The 27,060-nt window shown below is 41.6% G+C and overlaps 1 pseudogene; it reads right to left on the reverse strand.

Moving 5' to 3' along the window:
• Positions 1 to 2,025: 2,025 nt before the first annotated feature.
• LOC112266038 lies at positions 2,026 to 26,306 on the reverse strand (annotated as a pseudogene).
• Between the last annotated feature and the right edge of the window lie 754 nt (positions 26,307 to 27,060).

Consider the following 27,060-nt stretch of genomic DNA (forward strand, 5'->3'; position numbering starts at 1 on the left):
ACTCATTTTGGAAATGGAACAAGGAAGATGGGTTCGTGGAGGGAGAAGGGTGGCAGGGAGAGGGCGGATGCGTGGAGGAAGACAAAGAAGACAAAGAGCTGTTATTTCAGATGAAATAAGGGCTACACTTATAGACCATGTCGTGAACCATGGTCTCTCATTGAGAGAGGCAGGGTTGAGGGTGCAACCCAATCTGCAAAGATCCACAGTGGCATCTGTAATGCGAATTTTCCATCATGCAAACAGGTGAGAGTTACATCCTTACAGTAAATGAAAACATTACAGGAATCTATTTTGTATTGCAATTATAGAATATTTACACAGATATGTATTACAGTAAGTTTGACTGTAAAATATATTTTTACAACAGGACCCAAAGGCTGCCCCCAACAGGGGGAAGAGGAAAAATATTTTCAGATGCGCAGGAAAATGCTATTGTTGACATGGTTGTTGTCAACAATGCAATAAAACTGCGGGAGATTCAAGATAGACTGCTGGCTGATAATGATATATTTGAAAATGTTAATTCTGTCAGCACAACAACTATTGCTCGAGTCCTAAAGAAACACCAAGTTACAATGAAACAGTTATACACTGTACCATTCGAGAGAAACAGTGAACGGGTAAAAGAGCAAAGATACCAATATGTCCAGGTAAGACATCTGAGGTTACGTACACAGCTATACAAAATATTTACAGTAAAAAAAAAACACTAGCATTTCTACAGTAAAACTGTGCACTTACTGTTTTTCAGAGAGTAATGGAGGTGGAAGCACTGGAAAGACCACATTCATTTGTATTTATCGATGAAGCTGGATTTAACCTTGCCAAAACACAGCGCAGAGGAAGGAATGTTATAGGTCAAAGGGCCACTGTGGAAGTTCCAGGCCAAAGGGGGGGAAATATCACCATGTGTGCTGCAATGGCCAATGATGGTTTGCTTCTCAACACACCACTCATTGGCCCATACAACACAGAAAGGCTTATAGCTTTCCTAGAACAGCTCTATGCTCAGCTAGTGCCAGCAGAACAGGGGGAGCCAGTAAGAAACCCCCAAGTTTTTGTCATAGTTTGCGATAACGTTGCTTTTCACCACTCTGCAGCTGTCACAGATTGGTTTGCAGCACATCACAGATTTATGGTTTTGTACCTGCCTGCATATTCACCCTTCCTCAACCCAATAGAGGAGTTTTCTCTGCCTGGAGGTGGAAAGTGTTTGGTCACCACCCACATGACCAAATGTCTCTTTTGGAAGCCATGCGTGCTGGATGTGAGGACACGAGTCCAGAGGACTGCCAGGGATGGATAAGGCACTCCAGAAGGTTCTTCCCCAGGTGCATGGCAAGAGAAAACATTAGATGTGATGTTGAAGAAAACCTGTGGCCTGATGCTAGAGAGAGGCAGGATTAGCCCCTCAATTATTTGTTCGAATTACAGTATGTACTTTTAGTTTCTACCTTTTTTTTCTCATTACTGTAATTCCGTAAATTACTACAGACTATTGAAGCAAACTGCTAATTTTCATTTACCTTAAAGAATTATGTTCTAATAATGTTAATAAATCATGTGAAAGAATGTCACTCTTTTCTTTGAAGAAAATATTACTTTGTATGAAGTCACTGAAATTGTTCAAACTGTAAAGATGAAAAGTTTGTATTTTCTGTATTGGTGTTTGATGCTAGTGTTTTTACTCTCAGTGTGTTCTGAGTGACAGTGTGTGTTATCTCAGTGAGGGTTGTGCATAGTGTTTGGCTGCACTGAGCGTGTTTTGAGCCATGTGTTAAGAGTTGTGTTGCTTGGAATGAGTTTTGCAGGTGATGTGAACTGTTTAGCTCAGGTGACTGTTGGTAGTGCAGACTGTAGTTAGAGTTTTGCACATGTGACTCCAGTTGTGCCCACTGTCGTTTAGCAATCGAAAAAAAACTGTAATGAGGAATTTGTCCTCTGATGGAAATGACACCACTGCCAAGACAGGTATATATGGTGTAAAAAATTAACAATAAACGGCATACTCACAAATATTGATATAGATTTTATTTCATTGACTCTTTTTTCTCTCTAGTAGATAACATGTAATTATTTATGCTTTCTCATAGAAAAAAACATAGTAGAACCTCAAAGGTCTGGGTCGGGGACAAGGGCAAAACAGTGACGTTCGAGTAGCAAAAGAAGTTGATAGAGAGTTGTTAAAAAAATTCTGAGGTGATTGTAGTGTGAACTTAACATACAAATGACCTTCTATTTTTATTATTGAAATCAAATCCTAAACATGTACCCCGAGGACATAGAAGTGCCAGGAGTTACAGAATCACCCTACAATGACTACCCAGGTGTATTGATATCCCTGCGTTTCTATGACTGTTAGCAGCTCGTCGCGTCTATTTGAATTAATATTGAGGAATATTTCACTTTCTTTGGACATAGGAACAACATACATTTGTTGTGCGACTCGAGTTTCGCCATCAGGTGGAAGACTGTGTCCCCTCTCTGGTCAGTCTCACCAGAGGAAAGGAAGGAGAGAGCAGGGACAGTGAGAGGCAAACCCTCTCTGCTGCTCTCTCCCTCCCTGCTGATGTGACTAATGCCGAGTTCAAAACAACAGGCAACTCGGAAATCTCTGACTTCCGAGCGTTCAAGACAACTGGGAAATTGGGGGAAAAAATTGATCTGGATGGGAAAAATAGTTTGGAGCGGTCATCCAAGTCGGAAACTCACACATCTTTCTAGAAATCCGAATTGAAGATCACTCATTGACCTCGTTTTTTTCAGAGAACCCACTTGTCTCGATAGCACCATGACCATCAGATTTAGGTCCCATCAGTCCAGTAAAATAAAAAGCACATTTTTTGCAAATTATTTCAATTTATGCTCGCACTTGCGAGCTTTGCCTCACAAGTGCTACTCCAACTGATCTATTTTATTATCAAAGCTTGAGTTTTTTTTAAATATAATATGGTCTGAGAAGAACAATATTGGCAGGCCAGGCATATAGCCTATATACAGTGATAATGTACTAGGCCTACAGCACAAACCTCATTCCTACAGAACTGTTTTTATTAGGTTAATGTTCCATTTTTTAAGTCATGTTTAAAAAAAATCTGGTCGGTAGGATCTCGGCTTGCTTTTTGACTACGAAAGTGATCTTGACTCAGAAAAGGTTGGCGACCACTGCTCTAGCTCTTCACTCCCCTCTCTTCCTCCTCACTCTCTCCAGCTCAGCCCCAGTGTCTGAGTGATGAAGGAGAAGATGTGTGTATCCTCCAGGATTGCCTTAGTGGTAGGCTTTCCCGCCCCGTACCCACTGCGGGTGTCTACCCGAACCATAAGAGGCTGGGCCTGCCCGGGGCTGTGGCCCACACCGTGCTGCAGTGTGGCACAGTACTTCAGGGTGTGGAGGGGCACCACCCGGTCGTCATGGTCACCAGTCAGTAGGAGCATGGCAGGGTAGGCAGTGCCAATGTGAGGTGGAGGGGGGAGGTTGTGGAGAGGGGAGTACCTGAGGGTGAGTGGAGGGAGAAAGAGATAATTGAGTTCTACCAAATATTTATTGTACAAATTACATGCAGAGCTACAATGTGGCATCCAATGCATTTGTGTTTATGTTCAGTATGAGTTGTATGTTAAGTGTGTGATTTGAGTATGCCAGACTTACTTGATGAACCATTTGAACTGCTCAGGGTGGTCTGCACAGCCGTAGTCAGTGGTCCAGGCGTGGCCGATGTTAAACTTGTGGAACTTGAGCATGTCCATCACCCCAACCTTAGCCACACAGGTCCGGACACCCGCTGGGTTTGAAAGTGTGTGTGTGTGTGTGTGTGTGTGTGTGTGTGTGTGTGTGGACCCAGAGACATGACTCTCTCTGTGTGAGAGAGAGAGATAGAAAGACATGTCTTACACTTGTTATATGATTAATTACACTTCTAAAACATACCCAACTCACTCTCTCTCTCACACACACACACACACACACACACACACACACACACACACACACACACACACACACACACACACACACACACACACACACAAATCTTTCCTAAATGGCCATAGACACCAGTAGGATTGTAAAACATTTGCCTGCCGACAGTACTTAGCACCTCTGAACAGTGTGACTGGCTCATACGTGGATGTACAGGGGGAAAAAATCCCTATTAAAAGTGAGAAGTGAAGTTGTTTGCCACTGACAACAGTCGGTAAGTTCATCACCACCGGGTCGGCATGCAATGGGTACCGCTTTTGTTCTAGCAAAAGAAGGAACAGGTGTGATAAATACCTATCGCAATCTATCGGCTGTGAGATTCTCCATGTGTTTCATGCTATAGAGAGAGAGAGACCTGTCTTACACTTAAACATACCCGACTCACTCTTTGACACACACACACGCACGCACACACACACGCTGGCACACACACACACACGCTGGCACACACACACACACAAAACAGCAACATCCAATCTATCCTAAATAGTCACTTAAAATAAGGAAGTACTCTTTAGTTGGATTTGTACAATGCAATATGGTTGGCAGTCTTTTAAAATGATGTAGCTAACTACTGTTTAATGTGCTGTGTAATCACTGAATTAATAGTAGCTAAGTAGAAAAATACTATTTGATGGACTTTACATTAACAATTATACTGAAAATATAAAACATTTAAAGAGAATGCGGTTATGATTGACCGAACTAGGAGACAATTTAGAAAGATGGCCTTAAATGCCATCCCCTCTCCATACCCACGAGCAGTCCCCCGTTGGAGGCGCTGTTGATGGCTATGCAGCTGGCTATGGTGTAGTTCTCCTGGATCAGATACTCTGCTGCGCACCGGAAGTCATCAAAGCAATTCTGCTTGTTCCCCAGGGTACCACCTAGACAAAAGAAGGAATTAAACTCTAGAAGGGATACTGCCATAGTCCATAGATCACATGTCATTTAGCAGATACTTTTCCACACTATCCTGGCCTTGCAAGCGCCATGCTCTGCCAACTAAGCTACAGAGAGACTGGGGCCGAGTATCAACAGTCAAAGCTACAATAGTTTCCATTCCTCATCGTATCCCCCCCCAAGCATGACAGGTGAAGGCAAAACAGTGGAAAGCTGTGCTAGTGAATATAAAACTAGCGAATCACAGCCCCCAGCCTGTTGCTTTATTTAACCTATTTCTATGCGTCTTTAGGTGGGGAAGATACAGTACCTTTGTGCCAGGTCTGTCCATACTCCCCTCCTCCTCAGATGTTGGCTATAGCCAGGATTCCCCCCAGGTGTCTGACAAACAGCAGGTATGGAACACTGACAGAGCGAGGGAGACAGCGAGGGGAGGGGTGATGGACGTCACATCCACGTCACTCAAATCACACCGACTCAGTATACGGTTCACTTGGATGAATTCTATACTTGTGAATTCCTGGAGGGGAAAGATTCATCATGTTCTGTTGGAGGTCCATGCGTTGTGATACCAACTTGTAGTATGGTTGGATAGAGTGCTCAAAGCCTCCATATGCGTACAGGAAGACAGGGTGTGATCCGTCCTTCTTAAGACCCCGGGCATGCACCAAGAACATGGGGATTTTAGTTCCATCCTTACTGGGGTAAAACTCATGAAAAACACAGCAATATTGTCATAGTGAAAGTGTCAAGATACTGTTAAGTTGTTTCTGTAAGTAGTTGTAATCTGCTGTTGTCTTACCTGGTTGGTCTCATAGTTCATAGTCCTCCTGTTGAATACCCTTCACCTCCACCTGTCTGAACACTGTGGGTTCTGGAGATGCCTGGCTCAGGTCACAGTGGTAAATCACACCTGGGAGAGACATGACACATAGGGGTTAGAGGTCCTAGAGAGGTCAAAGGTTATAGATAATAAGGACGTTGGCAGGGATTATACCCAAACCGTGGTATTGAAAGCTAGTCATCCTTTGTGTTGAATGTAAGCCACTCCATACTAACAGTGTGAATATTAACCCTAATGCCAATGAAAATCCCATATCCTTTTCATGTCTAACACCACAAAATAAGTTGACTATCCCCTAGGAGACAATCCAGTACCTGGCGTGGTGAAGGAGGTGAATTTGTAGAAGAAGTCGGAGTGTTTCTTCTTACAGCTGAGGCTCACCACAGTGCCCACGTCCAGAGGCAGATCTCTGACCAGACCACCAGTGGACAGCTCATACAACTGCAGGATGTACTTCACGTCATGGACATAGTTGACCAGCAGGTGGAGCTGGTTCACACGGGCCACAGAGCCTATAAGGAAGACAGACAATTCTTACATGTAGGCTACTTGGGTTCCTTCTAAGCATATCAACACGTCTAGAATCAGTTATTTCTGTTTAAAACTTGAACCATTGGCAGCTAAATAATGAAACTGGCCTTGGATTATAAGGAAGGCATAACGCAACAATAACCTGACATATATAGGATCCAATTGCATGGCAACTTATTGCAAGGGGGATGCAATTTCTGTTTTGTTTCACAATGTTGAAGTACACTGTGTTAGCTATTCTTCACACGCTGTTCTTTCTCTTGTCCAATAGATGGCAGTCTGCTTTTTGTAATTGTAGTACAGCATGGGACACAGACTTCCTGTTGAACTCCTTTCCCCTCTCAAATGGACTTTGTCTAAGACACAGCAACTACACTGGATATTCTAGTATAGGGAGTTCAACCAAAACGAAGAAGTGCAATGCTAGTAAGTCAAGTCGAGTATAAATAGAACAAATGTCAATAATGTGTTTGAATTTGCTGATTTCCAACAGTGTGCGTATGTACAGTACACGCTGTTAACGTTATACTCATGTGTGTGTATTGTGTGGCGAGAGATAGAGAGAGCCACACACCCACGGCCCTTAATGCACTGAGGATACATCGCAAACCACCTGGTAGAACCTCCTAAAACCTTCAAAGCACACCCTCAACCACAGATATGGCAGTAAACATCTGTGGCCCCACTTCCAGTACTGATTAAAATCCCTCAGCTAACAGAATGATAGGCAGATGACACACCACTGCTCTAATGATATTAGTCAATATGGTACCAATATGGTTTGGTGAAGAACATCCTTGTGGTACGTAAAAGGCACAAACTTTAAATGAGAGGTAACTCACATATGACCAGTTCCTGCCCGACTACATTGAAGACGCGTGCCAGATCTTACAATGCCTGGAAGTATCTTATGAACTAGGGCTGAAAAAAATTGCTTGCTACGTCACAAACATCTTGCAGGTGATATATTTTAAAACATGATTCATTGAGACAAAGTTCCCGTACTTGCAAAGTTGCATGCTACGGCGAAAGTGGGTTAACCAAGACCACGAAGTTACCACTCACTGTGGTTGATAGACTGACACATAAATATTCAAATCTAAAAAGTGAAACTTGGCAAGTAGCCTGACCATACCAAACTTATTTTACCTCCTTTAGCGGTCTCCAACCCTGATCCTGGATACTCACACAGAAACTCAAATTTGAGTTTCAACCCAGCACGAAAAACACATTTGGCTTATCACCATCAGCATGATAAGGTCATTAGGTCATATCAGTTGTTTTAGTGGTGGGCTGGAACAAAATCCTGCACACCCTGTAGGTCTCCAGAACTAGGGTTGGATACCACTGCTCAGGTTTCTCTTACCCAGGACGTCTTTGTCGTGCTGGGGTAGATAGGTCCTCCAGTGCTCCTTGTTTGGTGTCTCCAGGTCAATGTTGATCAGGCAGTAGCGAGGGGCGTCCAGGTTGGTGCGGAAGGTGAACACACTGCCCTCGTTGGTGATGTAAGAGTACTGCGCCTCAAAGTTGTGCACCAGCTTCACCCAAGGCAGCAGGTCTATGGGTACAAATGCAGTCAAATATATTGGCACACATGCAACATACAAGCGAGTGCAATGGAGCAGAATGTAGTTGAATGGCTATATTTACCCTGTAGCAAACTTGCCACAGGTGAGATAAAGTTTGAGTAAATGACAATCCCTTTCCTCCAACCACATTAACTTGTGAATCATTTAGTCCATTTTTTTTACTTTGAAGTGAAAAATCTCATTCAGTTTTGATGTATTTTTCTTGGTCCTGTGCAGTTGGAAATCAAATACCAAATGTTTTACATTTATTCTGGAAGAAATAGTGAATCGTGCAAATACATTTGACTGCATCTGTACAGGACAATAAGCGCTAGAATTGAGACACACCTATGACGTCAGGAATTCATACAGGGTCTGATTAAAATGGTAGGGACAGACCTGTGATGCCATTGGGTAGCTTCTCCAGGTCACAGTATCACAGCTAGTTGAATGGCTCACAGCCTTCTGTGATGTTGAGCACTGCATACCTGCCGTCATCCGACACCTGGAGAGAGCGAGAGAGAAAGAAGATGCGGGGAGACAGAGAGAGTAAGATTGTGAGAGAGAGGGGACAAGGAGGGTGAGTGAGAAATACAAATCATTTGACGCTTTAGCACTAGTTGATGCTATCCCTACATGAACAATGCAAGTCATTACTTACAAACTGAGATCATAAGATCGATCCGGGATTGAGAAAGAGTCAAACAAGGTGGAGGAGAGAAGTGAGGGAGATGAGAAAAAGAGTGACAGTGTAATAGCAGTAGATTCATATGGAGAATGTGGTGGACAACAGGTGAGAAATGTAAAGAAAAAACATTCTCTTTCAACTCACTGTTACTCCACTGTGCCATTTTGGATGGTCAGGAAACTCGGCCACCAGGATGTCCTCTGATTGGTTGGTGCCGATCACATGGTAGTAGAGTTTCTGATTGAGGTTGGATGTGGTCTCTGTGCCTCTGGAGCAATGCAGAAAGCTGTGTGTTTTTCAACGTGTCTGTGCACTTGTACAGTAGGTACAGTGCATTCAGAAAGTATTCAGACCCCTTCCCTTTTTCCACATTTTGTTACATTACAGCTTTATTCCAAAATGGGTCAAATAAAATTAAATCCTCATCAATCTACACACAATACCCCATTTGTTTTTAGACTCGAAATTGAGCTCAGGTGCATCCTGTTTCGAATGATCATTCTTGCGATGTTTCTTTCTACAACTTGGAGACCACCTGTGGTCAATTCAATTGATTGGACATGATTTGGAAAGGCACACACCTGTCTATATAAGGTCCTACAGTTGGTCCCACATGACAAAGAAAAAGATAAGCCATTAAGTCGAAGGAATTGTCCATTGAGCTCCGAGACAGGAACGGATAAGAGTCACAGATCTGGGGAAGGGTACCAAAAAATGTCTGCAGCATTGAAGGTGCCCAAGAAGACAGTGGCCTCCATCATTCTTAAATGGAAGAAGTTTGGAACCACCAAGACTCTTTCTAGAGCTGGCCGCCCAGCCAAACTGAGTAGTTGGGGGAGAAGGGCCTTGGTCAGGGAAGTGACCAAGAATCTCTGACAGAGCTCTAGAGTTCCTCTGTGGAGATGGGAGAACCTTCAAGAAGGACAACGATCTTTGCAGCACTCAACCAATCAGGCCTTTATGGTAGAGTGGCCAGATGGAAGCCACTCCTCAGTAAAATGCACATGACAGCCTGCTTGGAGTTTGCCAAAAGGCACCTAAAGGACTCTCAGACCATGAGAAACAAGCTACTCTGGTCTGATGAAACCAAGATTGAACTCTTTGGTCTGAATGCCAAGCGTCATGTTTGGAGGAAACCTGGCATTATCCCTAGGGTGAAGCATGGTGGTGGCAGCATCATGCTGTGGAAATATTTTTCAGAGGCAGGGACAGGGAGACTAGTCAGGATCGAGGGAAAGATGAACGAAGCAAAGTACAGAGAGATCCTTGATGAACACCTGCTCAGGACCTCAGACTGGGGCGGAGGTTCACCTTCCAACAGGACAATGACCTTAAGCACACAGCCAAGACAACGCAGGAGGTGGCTTCGGGACAAGTCTCTGAATGTCCTTGAGTGGCCCAGCCAGAGCCCGGACTTGAACCTGATTGAACATCTCTGGAAAACTTGACAGAGCTTGAGAGGATCTGCAGAGAAGGATGGGAGCAACTCCCCAAATACAGGTGTGCCAAGCTTGTAGCATCATACCCAAGAAGACTCAAGGCTATAATCACTGCCAAAGGTGCTTCAACAAAGTATTGAGTAAAGGGTCTGAATTCTTATGTAAAAGGGATATTTCAGTTTTTGCTTTGTCAGAGGAGTGATCAGGAAAAACAATTGAATCAATTTTAGAATAAGCCTGTAACGTAACAAAGTGCAAAAAGTCAAGATGTCTGAATAATTTCTGAATGCACTGTATACTATGTTGTACTGTACACAGTAGATTTCATGAGTGTGTGTGTTTGTGTGTGTGTGTGTGTGTGTCTCACCATCAGCCTTGCCGTCCTGCCGGGGGTAACAATTATAAAACACCCCGCGGGCATCATGGGTCCAGGCCAGGCAGCTGAACTTCACCCTGTCCAGGACATCAGGCAGCGTCATGAGGTCATCAGCCTTTAGGAAGTGCACCGTTACCCAGTCGGAGCCACTGGAGCTCAGGCCATACGCAAAGTACTCACACTCCTCTGACAAGCGCCCCACTGAAAGGAGAAGGAGAGCGAGGTAAGGAGAGAGGAAAAGGAAAAATAGATATTACATTGTGTGATATTATAATGTATAATGTAAAGTGGGCCTATCATTTGTTTTTTTTAGCAATATACTCCACCTTTGTCACAGCAATAAAATCTAATAACAGAATAGAAATGTCAATTGCTTTACAAGAGAGGAGGAGGAATTGTGAGGACTCAGGTTGAGACATACACGCAAATACACTATAAAAGGTTGTATTACAGTAATCAGCTCACTCTTCAAGGCTACAGTACCATCCACAGACAGTGTGTTTGGGTCAAAGAAGATTGTGGCCGGTCCGTCCAGAGAGTCCTGCACACAGAGCGCATCCTGGTTCTGCAGGCCCTGGTTATGGAAGTAGAAATACCTATCGACCGAGGAAACCAGTTATATTTGTTCCACCATGGAGAGCATCAGACACACATACAGTGCCTTCAGAAAGTATACTCCTTGATTTATTCCACATTTTGTTATGTTACAGCCTGAATTTAAAAATATGAAATAGACACATAATGACAAAGTGAAAACATTCTTAGAAATGTTAGCAAGTGTATTGAAAATGAAATTTAGAAAACTCATTTACGTAAGTATTCACACCCAAGTCAATACTTTGTAAAAGCACCTTTGGCGGTGATTACAGCTTTGAGTCATCTTGGGTATGTCTGTACCAGCTTTGCACATCTGGATTTGCAGATTTTCTCAAGCTCTTAAGTTAGATGGGAGCAGCAATCTTCAAGTCTTTCTACAGATTTTCAATGGGATTCAAGTCTGGGCTTTGGCTGGGTCACTCAAGGACTTTCACATTCTTGTTCTGAAGCCATTCCAGCATTTATTTGACTGTATGCTTGGGGTCATTGTCCTGTTGGAATGTAAATCTTTGCCCCAGTCTAAGGTAGCTTGCACTCTGAAGCAGGTTCTCGTCAAGGATTTGCCTGCATTTGGCTCCATTCATTGTTCCCTCTAGCCCTACCAGTCTTCCAGTCCCTGCCACTGAAAAACATCCCCATAGCATGATACTGTCACTACCATGCTTCACGGTAGGTTTGGTGTTAGACAGGTGATGCCTGGTTTTCTCTAGACATAGCGGTTTACGTTGTCATCTCATCAGACCACAGAATCTTTTGCCTTATGCTCGCAGTCTTTCACATGCCTTTTTACAAACTCCAGGCATGCTGTTATGTGCCTTTTTCTCAGGAGTTGCTTCAGTCTGCTCACTCACCTATAAAGCCCAGATTGGTGAAGTGCTGTAGAGACGGTTGTACTTCTGGCTGGTACTCCCATCTCAACCAAAGAACTCTGTAATTTAGTCAGTGGTCAATGGGTTCTTGGTCACCTCCCTGACCATGGTCCTTCTTCCCCAGATGCTCAGTTTGGTCAGAAAGACAGCTTTAGGGAGAGTCTGGGTAGTGCCAAGGCTGAGGAGTAAGTTTCACACATGCAGTTATTGCATAGTTCCCTCTTTTTGTGCATTTTCTTGGAAATAAGTGTGCAGGCTTTTGTTCCAGCTCAGCACTGACTCCTTTTGATTAGTCCTTAACTTGTTGACGCCACCCATCCCGGTAGCGGGATAATTGTCCTCAGCAACCGCTGAATAGCATAGCACCACAGTCAAATAATATTACTAAAAATTATTCATATTCATGAAAACACAGGTGCAATATTGCAAAACACAGTTTAGCCTTTTGTTAATCCACCTGTCATCTCAGATTTTGAAATGATGCTTTACAGCGAAAGCAATCCAAGCGTTTGTGTAAGTTTATCGATAGCATAACATAACATTATGTACACTAAGCATTAAGTAGCTAGGTCACGAAAATCAGAAAAGCAATTTAAAAAATCGTTTACATTTGATGATCTTTGGATGTTTTCACTCACGAGACTCCCAGTTACACAACAAATGTTCCTTTTGTTCCATAAAGATTATTTTTATACCCAAAATACCGACGTTTGTTTGTCGCGTTGTGTTCAGAAATCCACAGGAAAGAGAGGTCACGACAACGCAGATGTATATTCCAAATAATATCCATAATGTCCACTGAAACATGTCAAACGTTTTTTATAATCAATCTTCAGGTTGTTTTTAAAATATATATTCGATAATATATCAACCAAGTGTGTAGCTTTTTCAATAGGACCGGGAGGAACAATGGCCGCTTTACTCTATAGCGCAAAACTCACTCTGAGATCCCCCAGCTATCCACTTACGCAATGTGATCTTTCACGCTCATTTTTTAAAATAAATGCCTGAAACTATGTCTAAAGACTGTTGACACCTCAGGGAAGCCATAGAAAAAGGAATCTGGTTGATATCCCTTTAAATGCAGGATAGGCATGCATAGGAACAGAGAGGTTTCAAAATATTTTACCCTTATTTAACTAGGCAAGTCAGTTAAGAACAAATTCTTATTTACAGTGACATCCTAGGAACAGTGGGTTAACTGCCTGTTCAGGGGCAGAACAACAGATTTGTAGCTCATCAGCTCAGGGGTTTGAACTTGCAACCTTCCGGTTACTAGTCCAACACTCTAACCACTAGGCTACCCTCCCGTCCCAAATAAGAGGCACTCCCTGATTGGATTTTCCTCAGGCTTTCTTTCGCCTGCAATATCAGTTCTGTTATACTCACAGACAATATTTTTACAGTTTTGGAAACTTAGAGTTTTCTTTCCTAATCTGACAATTATATGCATATTCTAGTTTCTGTAGCTGTGAAATAGGCCGTTTCAAATGGGTACTTTTTTTAGCCAAAAACGAAAATACTGCCCCCTACACTCAACAAGTTAAACTGCTTTCTAACCGGTTTCCTCTCTTGTAGCGGCAGCTGTATTTTAGTTCCTAATCTGTTTATTTCCCATAGAGAATGACAGAGGCCTTTAGTGGCCAAAAGGCAGTATGAGCATGGACAGGACCACGGAGGGCTTCCACCATTTTAATGGAGTCATCTGGGTGGGGCTTCCAACTTCATTGGTTGATCCCTCCTGGTGACAAAGATGAGTCCTCTATCTCGATGTTGCTTCCTCTGTTGTAGGAGCAGTTGTAGTGATGGGCTTTCTGAAGGCTTCGGTGCTTTCACCAAATTGTGCCAAAAAACAGTTGATTACCCGGACAACGCCGCTAAAGACCGCGCCGCACTCACAGGAAAACACACTGCAGCTCCAAATTCGCCCCGTTAATTAAAATCACAATTTAACTATCTATTTTTGTGACTACCTGGACCTACCAATTTCTTTATAAGTATTGAAACCAAACCATATGGATTTGAATTAAAATTATTTGAATAAGCATGAAAATGTGACTGTAAAGAAGCGGACATAATTTCAAAATAGGCTACATATCATATTAAACAGCATATAAACAATCTAAATAGGTCAGGAACCAGACAGGGAGCCTAATAAGGAATGATAATGAATTATTTCGGCTATATTATTGCAATTATTTCAAGGCTATAGCAAGTAGTGTAAAGTAGTACTTTCAAGTATTTTTACTTAAGTAGTTTTTTGGGGGTAATTGTACTTCACTATTTATATTTCTGACAGTCTTTTACTTTACTAAATTCCTAAAGAAAATTATATACTTTTTACTCCATACATTTTCCTTGACACCCAAAAGTACTTGTTACATTTTGAATGCTTTGCAGGAAATTCACACACTTATCAAGAGAACATCCCTGGTCATCCCTACTGCCTCTGATCTGACGGACTCACTAAACACATGCTTCGTCCATAAATTAAAATAAACAAGAAAATTAGGCCGTCTGGTTTGCTTAATATAAGGAATTTTATATTATTTACACTTTTACTTTTGATATTTAAGTATATTTCAAACCAAATACTTTTAGACTTTTACTCAAGTAGTATTTTACTGGGTGACTTTTACTTTTACTTGAGTCATTTTCTGTTAAGGTATCTTTACTTTTACTCAAGTATGAGAATTGGGTACTTTTTGCACCACTGGCTATAGCCTACAAAGAAATACATTGAAGCATTTGCGAGACAATATGCTGGTAGGGACATAAAGCCCTCAGCATTTAAACAACATTTCATTATATTAAATCATTATAGTCTACAACATGTGCAAATATTTTATTTCGTTATCTAGGCAAGTCAGTTAAGAACAAATTATTATTTACAGTGACGGCCAAACCCTAACGACGCTGAACCAATTGTGTGCCGCCCTATGTAACTCTGCCAGATTTGATACAGCCTGGAATCGAACCAGGGTCTGTAGTGACACCTCTAGCACTGAGATGCAGTGCCTTAGACTGCTGTGCCACTCAGGAGCTGTGACTTACTTAGAATTAAATACAAATTAAATGAAAAATGACTTATTAGTGCCTTTTGAATTTTTAAAATGAGACATGAGTTTGGCCAGTCTTTGTCGTCAGGCTCATGCGATGGTGCCTGGAGAGACGGCCAGCAGTGGAGAATGCTAAACACCCTTTCGGGCCTCTCTTGCCTCTCTTTATTTTTCTATAGGTAGGCCTAAAGGTTTTTAGGCAAAATAACCCAATCAAAACGGAAAGCTCCTTGAATGTGGGAATATGCCAGGCTTATTGATTTAGCACCTGTGTGTTATATCAGTTTCTTTATGAAAATATTTAGCGAAGTCCATGACTTTGGGAATCTCACTCCACTCCACTCCAGCTCAGCTCACATACTCTGCTCGGAGCTTCATTATCTGTTCGCAATGCACATTAGTGACAACTTCTGGACCGTAATAAATAGCAGCATGTTTTTAGCAAAACTCCTTGCCGCAGCAGTAAGTCGTTGGCTTTGGTAGCCTATAATCAATTGGAATACCAGGTTAGCATTTTATATTGTGCTTCCATTTTTTGCCTTTAAGAATATTATTTTTCAAAAACTGAATCTACAGTTTTCCATTATTTAAGATGCTGAATATGGACGCTATACTACATAAAACAAATTATTTGAACAACTGTGCAGAAAAAAATAGGATTTGACCTCGTACCCTCACATCCTTGAAAGTATCATAGGTCTGTCTCTACCTGCTAAGTAGGTAGGTTAGGTAGAGGCAACAAACAATGACAGACATAATTGTTGTTTTTCTTCATAAAATGAGCTAAATAGGACAGGTAAATCTCCCTTGTCTCACACACCCATAAAATACAGTATACAATGATCACAATGTCTTATACAGTACCAGTTTAAGGTTTGGACACACCTCTTCATCCAAGGGTTTTTCTTTAATTATACTATTTTCTACATTGTAGAATAATAGTGAAGATATCAAAACTATGAAATAACACATGGAATCATGTAGTAACCAAGAAAAAGTGAAACAAATCAAAATATATTTTAGATTCTTCAAAGTAGCCACCCTTTGCCTTGATGACAGCTTTACACACTTTTGGCATTCTCTCAACCAGCTTCATGAGGTAGTCACCTGGAATGCATTTCAATTAATAGGTGTGTGTTGTTAAAAGTTAATTTGTGCGTTCATAATGCATTTGAGCCAATCTATTGTGTTGTGACATGGTAGGGGTAGTATACAGAAAATAGCCTTATTTGGTTAAAGACCAAGTCCATATCATGGCAAGAACAGTTCAAATAAGCAAAGGGAAATGACAGTGCATCATTACTTTAAGACATGATGGTCAGTCAATCTGGAGAATTTCAAGAACTTTGAACTTTTCTTCAAGTGCTGTCTTAAAAACCATCAATCGCTATGATGAAACTGGCTCTCATGAGGACAGCCACAGGAAAGGAAGATCCAGAGTTAAGTTCATTAGAGTTACCAGCCTCTGAAACAGCAGCCCAAATAATTGCTTCACATAGTTCAAGTAACGGACACATCTCAACATCAAGTGTTCAGAGGAGACTGCGTGAATCAGGCCTTCATGGTCAAATTGCTGCAAAGAAACCACTACTAAAGGACACCGATAAGAAGAAGACTTGCTTGGGCCAAGAAACACGAGCGATGGACATTAGAACGGTGAAAATCTGTCCTTTAATCTGATGAGTCCAAGTTTGGTATTTTTGGTTCCAACCGCTGTGTCTTGTGAGATGCAGAATAGGTGAATGGATGGTGTGGTTCATACTGTGAAGCATGGAGGAGGAGGTGTGATGGTGTGGGGGTTCTTTGCTGGTGACACTGTCAGTGATTTATTTAGAATTCAAGGCACACTTAACCAACATGACTACCACAGAATTTTGCAGCGATACGCCATCCCATCTGGTTTGCGCTTAGTGGGACTGTCAACAGGACAATGACCCAACACACCTCCAGGCTGTGTAAGTGCTATTTGACCAAGAAGGAGAATGATGGAGTTGTAAGGCTTGATGAACTGGTGGCAGTGAAGTCAGATGCAGGAGAGCAGAAATAGCTAATAGCCGGAGCAGTTTAATTTCAAAACCAACGGCAAATAAAAAATAACCTACATGGGTACAAAACCCGACGCGCACCAGTAACATAGTGCACAAACAAACAATTCCACACAAATACATGGGGGGAACAGAGGGTTAAATACACAAAACTTAATGAGGGAAATGGAAACCAGGTGTGTAGGAAAACAAGACAAAACAAATTGAAAATGAAAAGTGGATTGATGATGGCTAGAAAACCGGGGATGCCGACCGCCGAACACCGCCCGAAAAGGAGAGGAAATGACTTCGGTGGAAGTCGTGACAGGAGTGCTGCATCAGATGACCTGGCCTCCACAATCACCCGACCTCAACCCAATTGAGATGTTTTGGGATGAGTTGGACCGCAGAGTGAAGGAAAAGCAGCCAACAATGCTCAGCATATGTAGGCACTCCTTCAAGATGGTTGGAAAAGCATTCCAGGTGAAGCTGGTTGAGAGAATGCCAAGAGTGTGCAAAGCTGTCATCAAGACAAAGGGTGGCTGCTTTTATTTTTATTTATTTATTTTACCTTTATTTAACCAGGCAAGTCAGGCCTAGGAACAGTGGGTTAACTGCCTGTTCCGGTTACTAGTCCAATGCTCTAACCACTAGGCTACCCTGCTTTGAAGAATCTCAAATATAAAATATATTGTATTTTGATTTGTTTAACACTTTTTTGGCTACTACATGATTCCATATGTGTTATTTCATAGTGTTGATGTCTTCACTATTATTCTACAATGTAGAAAATAGTAAAAATAAAGAAAAACCCTTGAATGAGTAGATGTGTCCAAACGTTTGACTGGTTACTGTCTATACACACACAGGACAATTACAATATGATACACAATAGGCATCAAAAGGCAGACCATATGCTATCTTAGGTACTTTCATCTCACCCATGTATTGTATGTAGTCTTACGACTCACTTTTGAGACATGCTACTAATTAGCTATTTTTATAGTGAGAACTTCACACTGCCTATGGAGTTTATATGTTTCAGCTGTATTTTCCTCCCTAACCTGTGTCCTCTCTTGTAGGGGCAGCTGTATTTTACTCCCTAACCAGTGTCCTCTCTTGTAGGGGCAGCTGTATTTTACTCCCTAACCTGTGTCCTCTCTTGTAGGGGCAGCTGTATTTTAGTTCCTAACCTGTTTCCTCTCTTGTAGGGGCAGCTATACTTGGGGTAGTCGTAGAGTTGTTAGCCGCTGGTAAAACTGAGGCCTGACCGCACACTGCTCCAGGAATGGCATGGACAGCTTATTCTGTTCCTCCACAAATGCCTGGGCAAAACAAACATACACACACACACACACAAACACGTCAGTGGATCTTCCAACCAGGCATACAGGTCACATATCTTAACCCCATGGTAGTAATCCACCTACAAGATAGAAATACAACAGTTACTGTAAGTATGACTGCATGTACGGAAAGAAAAAGTCACACAATGTTTGGAAAGGATGTGTAATGACTCCATAGCAGAGTTGGTTGACAGCTGAGTTTGACAGAATGTCAATAAATTGCCTTATTTAAATATGACATTGATTAAATGAGGTTTGATGTGGCAATGTCCAATGAAACTCAGATTAATTAAATATGAAACATTTACAGACTGATTTATAGCCTACAACAGTGTATGACACTAAAGATGAAAGTAGCAATCTTACTCAGACCTACAGGCCTTTGTTAGAACCGGTAGAGGCTAAACCAAATTGGAAACAGAAACCATGTTTTTTTCTCAGGGTTACTCAGCCTAGCCCATAAAGAATGATAGAGGCCTCTAGTTGCCAAAAGGACTCATTAGCATGGGCAATGCAATTGAGGGCTTCCATCATTTTAATGTAGTTTAATGTTGTCAACTGTGTGGGACTTCCAACTTCATTGGCTGATCCCTCCTGGTGACTCTGTTGAAATCATGTCCAACTGGGTCATCAGGAGGGATACTTTGAGAGACTACTTTGAAATTGAGATTGCACCAATGCTGCTGCCTGTTTGCTCACAGGCACCATTATGGGCCCTATTTAGGGCTGCTTTCTCTGTGGCTCAGCCAGACTGACTTTGCACATAGTGAAGGCCTACTATTTTTTGCTCTCTTAAGATTCAATCTCTTGCTGCTTGTGCACCTACCACTTTAAGACAGAATTGTTGAGAGAGAGGAAGCAGAGAGACTGCGAGATAGAGAGAGCTGTTTGAATTTGACACAGACCGAACTCTCATCTCTCCGAGCTGCCGGGTACTTAAATGCCATGGTAGTGTCTATATGTGTCTGTACGTCTCTTCAAGACGTTTTTCCGTCTATCCTTTTCCTTTCTCTGTTAACTTGCCTGCCTATCTGCACTACTCCACACCCTGAAAGACTCAGTGACAGGTAGCCCAAAGTGAAAGTGAAATCATGTTTTACTTCTGTGGTTTTTTATTGCGAACTACACCAACTGTGCCACCTGCTGGATGGGGTGAAAACTGCGAAAGAAATAGAAGAAAAGGGGGAAGGAGGAAAAACATACTCCTAATATTCCAAAAGTAAAAATAATAATAAAATGTACTCCTTCAGTCGGATTCAAATGACTAATCATGTTCCTTCTCTAGGGTTTGACAATATAGATAGAAGAATCTAGTGCCCAAAAGCCCATTTTAGCATAGGGAGCGCCATTGAGGACTTTCACCATTTTGAAGTAGTCAACTGGGTGGGACTTCCTATAGGTTATGGAAGGATCACATAATTCCATCCAGGTCATCAAGAGGGATCAGCCACTGAATTATACAAACATTCCATAACTCCAGGTGGCAGTAAATCGGCAACCTTGGCTTTATAACTTTACAAACAACACACTCCAGGTGGCACCCTTTCAGTTTGTTTACCAAGTCATAGAAGTAAATGGACTACTTCAAAATGGAGATGGCCTCATTGGCACCACCCATGCTCTCACAGACACCATAATGGGTTAGATACAATGTTGCAACCTCTAAATATCTCTATGGGATTGACACACTTACAACATGGGTCTGCCCGGCTCCCAACAAGTTATTTACATTTTCTTTTATTTAACTAGGCAAGTCAAGGGGCAGTATTTTCACCTCCGGATGAAAAGCGTGCCCAAAGTAAACTGCCTGTTGCTCAGGCCCAGAAGCTAGGATATGCATGTAATTGGTAGATTTGGATAGAAATCACTCTAATACTCTCACACTGATATGGCAGGCCAAACCCCGAGGACAAACCATCCAGGAATTTTTTTGGGGTCATAGGATTTTCCATTTTTGGATACCCTTATTATTAGGAACCTGGTTGCAGTTCCTATGGCCTCCACTAGAAAGTCTTTAGAAATTGTTTGATGTTTTTCTTTTGAGAAATTAAGAAGTGTCACTCCAGGTGGACTCTACTGTTTTGGTGCGCGTGAACTGGAGCGTGCGTCACATTGTTTTTATCCGGTATTAGAAACAATTTATTCCATCTTAAATTTGATTGATTATTTACATTTTAGGGTACCTGAGGTTGGATTAGGAACATTGTTTGAAATGTTTGGACCAAGTTTACAGGTAACTTATTGGATACTTTGTAGGCATGTTGGGCGAGTTGAAACCGGTGTATTTCTGAATCAAACGCGCCAAATAAATTTACATTTTGGGGACATAAAGAAGGACATTATCGAACAAAAGGACCATTTGTAATGTTTCTGGGACATTTTGGAGTGCCAACAGAAGAAGATCTTCAAAGGTAAGGCATTAATTATATCTCTATTTCTGACTTTTGTGGCGCAGCTGCCTGGTTGAAATATGATTTTCATGTGTTTGAATGCGGGGCGCTGTCCTCAGATGATTGCAGGTAGGTCAGTGCTGGGCACAGTCAGTGGGGGCATGACGATCAAAGAACAGGGGTGGAAATCTACATTGTCCAAAAAGTAAAATAAAAGATGTTGGCATCTCCCAAAAAGTTTGCAACAATAACTTTTTTTCAATACATAAGTGGTCTTATTTATTAAAAAGTTGTTGCAGTGTTTTTGGGAAATGGCATCATCTTATCTTTTTCTTGGATGACATGACTTTACCCAGATGAGTACACCAGTACACCACTTAAAGCCTTTCTGTAGCGCTGGCATATCTAAACCCAGGGGGAAATCTGAGTGTGTATGAACAAGGGATTTTGTTTGGTGTTAATAAGTGTATGAATATAATAATAGAAGTGCATTTGTTGGATTGGGTATTTTTGAGGATTGCATACTACATGTTAGAGAGAGATTATTTTTGTGTGTGGGTTATTGAAATACGCATGTTGCAGGAGTGAGACAGGGACCACGTTTCGAAGTCCTTATGTGTGTTACTCCTCCATGTACCCTGGTCACTTTAATAATGTTTACATAATGTTTTACCCACTTTAACTGTATATAGTGTATTCTAGCCATGGCCCATCCTATATAACTACTACTGTACACACCTTCTCTATCCATACACTGTCTTTACACACCATTATGCGTATACACACAGATAAATGCATATTGTATATAGGTATGTATATTTATAAACTCAGCAAAAAAAGAAGCAGCCCTTTTTCAGGACCCCTGTCTTTCAAAGATAATTTTTTTAAATCCAAAAAACTTCACAGATCTTCATTGTAAAGGGTTTAAACAATGCTTCCCATGCTTGTTCAATGAACCATAAACAATTAATGGATATGCACCTTTGGAACGGTTGTTAAGACACTATTAAGTGCAATTAAGGTCACAGTTATGAAAACTTAGGACACTAGGGGATTTTCTACTCACTGAAAAACACCAAAAGAAAGATGCCCAGGGTCCCTACTCATCTGCGTGAATGTGCCTTAGGCATACTGCAAGGAGGCTTGAGGACTGCAGATGTGGCCAGGGCAATAAATTGCAATGTCTGTACTGTGAGACGCCTTAGACTTTGCTACAGGGAGGCAGGATGGACAGCTGATCGTCCGGCAAACCACGTGTAACAACACCTGCACAGGATCGGTACATCCGAACATCACACCTGCGGAACAGGTACAGGATGGCAACAACAACTGCCCGAGTTACACCAGGAACGCACAATCCTTCCATCAGTGCTCAGACTGTCTGCAATAGGCTGAGAGAGGGTTGACTGAGGGCTTGTAGACCTGTTGTAGTAAGGCAGGTCCTCACCAGACATCACCAGCAACAACGTCGCCTATGGGCACAAACCCACCGTCGCTGGACCAGACAGGACTGGCAAAAGGTGCTTTTCACTGACGTGTCGCGGTTTTGTCTCAGCAGGGGTGATGGTCGGATTCGCGTTTATCGTCGAAGGAATGAGCGTTACACCGAGGTCTGTACTCTGGAGCGGGATCGATTTGGAGGTGGAGTGTCAGTCATGGTTTAGGGTGGTGTTTCACAGCATCATTGGACTGAGCTTGTTGTCATTGCAGGCAATCTCAACGCTGTGCATTACAGGGAAGAAATCCTCCTCCCTCATGTGGTACCCTTCCTGCAGGCTCATCCTGACATGACCCTCCAGCATGACAATGCCACCAGCCATACTGCTCGTTGTGTGTGATTTCCTGCAAGACAGTAATGTCAGTGGACTGCAATGGCCAGCAAATAGCCCGGATCTCAATCCCATTGAGCACGTCTGGGACCTGTTGGTTCGGAGGGTGAGGGCAACTGGCAAATCTGGTGCAGTCGATGAGGAGGAGATGCACTGCAGCTGGTGGCCACACCAGATACTGATTGTTACTTTTGTTTTTGAACCCCCCCCCTTTGTTCAGGGATACATTATTCCATTTGTGTTAATCACATGTCTGTGGAACTTGTTCAGTTTATGTCTCAGTTGTTAAATCTTGTTATGTTCATACAAATATGTACACATGTTAAATTCGCTGAAAATAAACACAGTTGACAGTGAGCGGACGTTTATTTTTTTGCTGAGTTTATATATACAGTTGAAGTTGGAAGTTTACATACACCTTAGCCAAATACATTTAAAATCCGTTTTTCACAATTCCTGACATTTAATCCAAATAAATATTCCCTGTGTAAGGTCAGTTAGAATCACCACTTTATTTTAAAAATGTGAAATGTCAGAATAATAGTAGAGAGAATGATTTATTTGAGCTTTTATTTCTTTCATCACATTCCCGGTAGGTCAGAAGTTTACATACACTCAATAAGTATTTGGTAGCATTGCCTTTAAATTGTTTAACTTGGGACATGTATTCCGGGTAGCCTTCCTCAAGTTGAGATTTTGTCCCATTCCTCCTGTCATAGCTGGTGTGACTAAGTCAGGTTTGTAGGCCTTCTTGCTCGCACATGCTTTTTAGTTCTGCCCACACATTTTCTATAGGATTGAGGTCACGGCTTTGTGATGGCCATTCCAATGTCTTGACTTTTTTGTCCTTAAGCCATTTTGCCACAACTTTGGAAGTATGCTTGGGGTCATTGTCCATTTGGAAGACCCATTTGCGACCAAGCTTTAAAAACCTCTTGAAGCTAGGGGGCACTTTTTATTTTTTGAAAAATAACGTTCCCAAAGTAAACTGCCTATTTCTTAGGACCAGATATTAGAATATGCATATAATTGACAGCTTAGGATAGAAAACACTCTAAAGTTTCCAAAACTGTGGGTATAACAGAACTGTGGGTATAACAGAACTGTGGGTATAACAGAACTGATATTGCAGGTGAAAGCCTGAGAAAAATCCAATCAGGAAGTGACTCATTTTGAAACCCCTGTCTTTCTATGCATCAGTATTGCCCATTGAAAGGGATATCAACCAGATTCCTTTTTCTGTGGCTTCCCTACGGTGTCTACAGCCTTTAGACATTTCAGCCCTTTATTTTGAAGAATGAGCGTAAACGTCCACATTGCATAAGTGGTCAGTTGTTGGCTCTCAGTGTGATTTTTGCTCAAAACAGAGAGGTAGCCATTTTTCCTCCCGGTCCTAGTGAAAAGCCAACTTTTCCCGGTTGATATATTATCGAATAGATATTTGAAAAACACCTTGAGGATTGATTATAAAAAATGTTTGCCATGTTTCTGTCGATATTATGGATATAATTTGGCATTTTTGTCTGCGTTGTCGTGACCGCTGTTTCCAGTGGCATAACGCATCAAACTAACGGAGGTATTTGGATATAAAAATATCTTTATGGAACAAAAGGAACATTTGCTGTCTAACTGGGAGTCTCATGAGTGAAAATATCCGAAGCTCATCAAAGGTAAACGATTAATTTGATTGCTTTCCTGATTTTCGTGACCAAGTTACCTGCTGCTAGGTGTACATAATATTTTGTTGGTATATCGATAAACTTACACAAACGCTTGTATTGTTTTCACTGTAAAGCATAATTTCAAAATCTGAGACGAACAGGGTGATTAACAAAAGGCTAAGCTGTGTTTCGCTATATTTTACTTGTGATTTCACGAATATGAATATTTTCTAGTAAGATTATTTGACCGTTGCGCTATGCTATTTAGCGTAGTTGATGACAATTATCCCGGATCCGGGATGGGTGGTTCCAACTGATGCCATGAGATGTTGCTCAAAATTTCCACTTATTTTTTTCTCCTCATGATACCATCTATTTTGTGAAGTGCACCAGTCCCTCCTGCAGAAAAGCACCCTCACAACATGATGCTGCCACCCGCGTGCTTCGCGGTTGGGATGGTGATCTTTGGCTTACAAGCCTCCCCCTTTTCCTCCAAACATAATGATGGTCATTATGGCCAAACAGTTCTGTTTTTGTATTTTTTTTAAAATGTCCTTTTTGAACATTTCTCCAAAAAGTACAATCTTTGTCCATATGTGCTGTTGCAAACCATAATCTGGCTTTTTAATGATGGTTTTGGAGCAGTGGCTTCTTCCTTGCTGATCAGCAATTCTTTTTCTGTGGTCTTGGCTGATTTCTTTGGATATTCCCATAATGTCAAGCAAAGAGGCACTGAGTTTGAAGGTAGGCCTTGAAAACTGTCACGCCCTGACCATAGAATTCCTTGGTTTTCTATGGTGTAGTAGGTCAGGGCGTGACTAGGGGGTGTTCTAGTTCAATATTTCTATGTTGGTGTTTTGTATGGTTCCCAATTAGAAGCAGCTGGTAATCATTGCCTCTAATTGGGGATCATATTTAGGTAGCCATTTTACCCACCTGTGGTTGTGGGATATTGTTTTGTGCATATGCACCACTACTTTCACGTTTCTTTGTTGGTTTATTGTTTTTTGTTTAAAGTTTCACCGTAATAAAGATGTGGAACTTCAATCACGCTGCGCCTTGGTCCGCTCATTATGACAGTCGTGACAAATACATTCACAGGTACACCTCCAGTTGACTCAAATTATGTCAGTTAGCCTATCAGAAGCTTCTAAAGCCATCATTTTCTGGAATTTTCCAAGCTGTTTAAAGGTACACTCAACTTAGTGGATGTAAACTTCTGACCCACTGGAATTGTGATACAGTGAAATAATCTGTCTGTGACATGCACAAAGCAGATTTCCTAACCGACTTGCCAAAACTATAGTTTGCTAACAAGATGTGTGTGGAGTGGTTGAAAAAGGAGTTTTAATGACTCCAACCTAAGTGTATGTAAACTTATGACTTCAACTGTATGTATATGTAACAAGTACTTTGGAAATGTATGGAGTAAAAAGTACCTTATTTTCATTAGGAATGTAGTGAAGTGAAAGTAAAAGTTGTCAAAAATTAAAATAGTGAAGTGAAGTGCAGATACCAAAAAAAATACTTAAGTAGTACTTTAAAATATTTTTACTGAAGTACTTTACACCACTGCCTGGAAAGTGCATACCCTCACACACTAAAACAAACATAACCCAACAAATAACACACACCATTGAGGCAGTCAATTAAATGCCAGTTGGCAGAGACTTGGTAGAGATCCAGGGACATTTTTTTGGCAGTGATGTCATGTCTTGTAATTTCCCAAATTTCAGCAGAGGTTTGTATGGTGCAAACAAAAATAGCAACCATCAACAAAGACATTAAGATAAGACAAACTGTCCCAACAAATGTTTTTGAAATTAAATTATGAAGCCTGTTCCTGGATATCAAGCATTTATGAACAAACACAATATACCATCTCTCTCCCTCTCTCAGCAGGATTTTGCAGTATTACATTTGTGTATGATGCGTTTGTTCCAGGATCCTGTTGTGCAACACAGTAGAGGTGGACAGATCTGAGTTAGCAACACTTCCTTTCCTGTGGTGTTGTTTCATCCTGTGTCCTGACAGCACTCACCTATCTGTGTCCTCAGGGGTTGGCTATCCGTCCTCACCTCAGGCCCAAACACACTGGCCCATCCTGCTCGGAAGTCTCTCCACCCTGTCTGTCTCCTTCCATTCCGGAACTACAACACCCCCACATTAGCCATACCTTAGAGGGCAGGATGACAGACATGCGTCAACATGGTAGACGTGACAGGAGCATCACACAGATTATGCACGTATAGATTTGTATAGAAGTACATACATGCCTGGACACACTCTCGTATAATAAATACCTACACACTCTCTTGAATGCACAGACACAATCGTATATGTATATACTTACTGTGCACTATGCAGACACACTTCACAAGAATGGGAGAGGATAATACAGTACATCCTTTCATAGACCATAGTGTTGTTATTAATGCAGTATGTGTCATGATTAACATGATAAAAGAGAACAGATTCAGATTTTTTTTTTTTAAGTCACCTGACTATTAGACATTCAGCAAGTCATACCCAAAAGGAAATGATGTCGCCAATCAACCTTTATCCCGATACACAACTCCCCATTCTGCTAGACAATTTTTCTTATAACTCAACACAATCTGGTTATTAAAAAAAAGTTGATGTCAACAATCCACCGTCACAGTTTCACTGCCAAATGATACAAATACATTAGGTGATAAGCGCATGATTTCTTTACATTATTACGTTTCTGGCGCAGATCACTTTTCTGAGGTGACTCATATTTGCCATGTACTGTGCTTTGTATTGAAATAGTCTGATGATGCCTAATTCCTTTTGTATGGCCTTGAGAGAGAGTGAATCACTCTTGTTGTTTAACTTGGAGATTGGAGGGATTTCTGACAGTGCCTCATCAACCCCCTCATCAACCCCCCCCCCCAATGGAGCAGGTGTTCTGGACTACCCTGACTCTAGCA

This window comes from Oncorhynchus tshawytscha, linkage group LG13 (genome assembly GCF_018296145.1).
Source record: "Oncorhynchus tshawytscha isolate Ot180627B linkage group LG13, Otsh_v2.0, whole genome shotgun sequence".
Lineage (NCBI taxonomy): Eukaryota > Metazoa > Chordata > Actinopteri > Salmoniformes > Salmonidae > Oncorhynchus > Oncorhynchus tshawytscha.